The sequence below is a fragment of the Saccopteryx leptura genome, chromosome 9 (genome assembly GCF_036850995.1).
Source record: "Saccopteryx leptura isolate mSacLep1 chromosome 9, mSacLep1_pri_phased_curated, whole genome shotgun sequence".
NCBI lineage: Eukaryota > Metazoa > Chordata > Mammalia > Chiroptera > Emballonuridae > Saccopteryx > Saccopteryx leptura.
The window spans coordinates 42,754,067-42,755,187 of NC_089511.1; the positions used below are offsets into that span (position 1 = coordinate 42,754,067).

The window sequence follows — 1,121 nt, forward strand, 5'->3', positions numbered from 1 at the left end:
TGGAAGGATATATTCATTGTAATATATAAAACTCTATATGTGGAGTTCTAGATTGGCAGTCATTTTCTGTTAGTGCTTTAAAGATGTCATTCCATTGTCTTCCAGCTTCCATTATTTCTTTTTAAAAGTTAGTGTAGGGTCTTATGATTGTAGCTTTGAAAGTCATGTATTTTTTTTTCTTCCCTGGTCATTTTTAAAGAATTCCTCTTTGGTTTTTCGCAATGTTTTCTTGTAAAGTGCTTTTCATTATATTTATCCTTTGTGGGATTTGAAGACCTTTCTCCTTATTCTTCCTCCTCCTCCTTCTTCTTTCTTTTCCTTTTCTTCTTCTTTTTGTTCATGTCTTTTATTAACCTATATGCAATTACTTTTCTTCCAGTTTGTTGAAGCAACAGGTCAGGCAACATTTGCCACAATAGTGTCTGTCAAAGTGGCTGGCCATAAAACTTTAGCACCACATCTATCTGAAGGGCACACCTGACAAAGGTGACTAATTTTGCCATTCTTATCCACTTTGTAGTATTTCAGGACAACCAACTCAGCCTTCTTTCTCTTATGCTTATTATTTGGGGGAGTGGTATAAGACTTCTTCCTTTTCTTAACACCATCGCTAAGTCTCAACACAAGATGAAAAGTGAACTTCTTTTGAGTATTGTAGTCAAAGTATGTCCATCTTCCAGTTGCTTTCCAAGAAAAATCAGTCTTTGCTGATTGGGAGGAATTTCTTCCTTATCCTGGATCTTGGCTTTTACATTTTCATTGTATCCGAGGGTTCAACCTTGAGGGAGATGGTATTTTCTGTGAGAGTTTTCATGAAAATCTGCATCTTTTAAAAAATATTTCATTTATTCATTTTAGAAAAATGGAAGAGAGAGAGAGAAAGAGAGAAATTAACAGGAGGAGTAGGAAGCATCAACTCCTAGTTACTTTTCTTATGTGCCTTGACTGGGCAAGCCCACAAACCCAAAGTTTTGAACCAGCAATCTCAGCATTCTGGGCCGATGCTCAATCTACTGCACCACCACAATTCAGGCAAAACCCTGTATCTTGGCAGCTATTTGGCTGAAGACCTCAAAATTGTGGCTTGATGTCTTTCTTCAGTCTAGGAAAGTTTTCATTCA

The 1,121-nt window shown here is 36.8% G+C and overlaps 1 pseudogene; it reads right to left on the bottom strand.

Moving 5' to 3' along the window:
• Positions 1 to 364: 364 nt before the first annotated feature.
• On the bottom strand, positions 365 to 826 carry LOC136380983 (ubiquitin-ribosomal protein eS31 fusion protein-like; annotated as a pseudogene).
• Between the last annotated feature and the right edge of the window lie 295 nt (positions 827 to 1,121).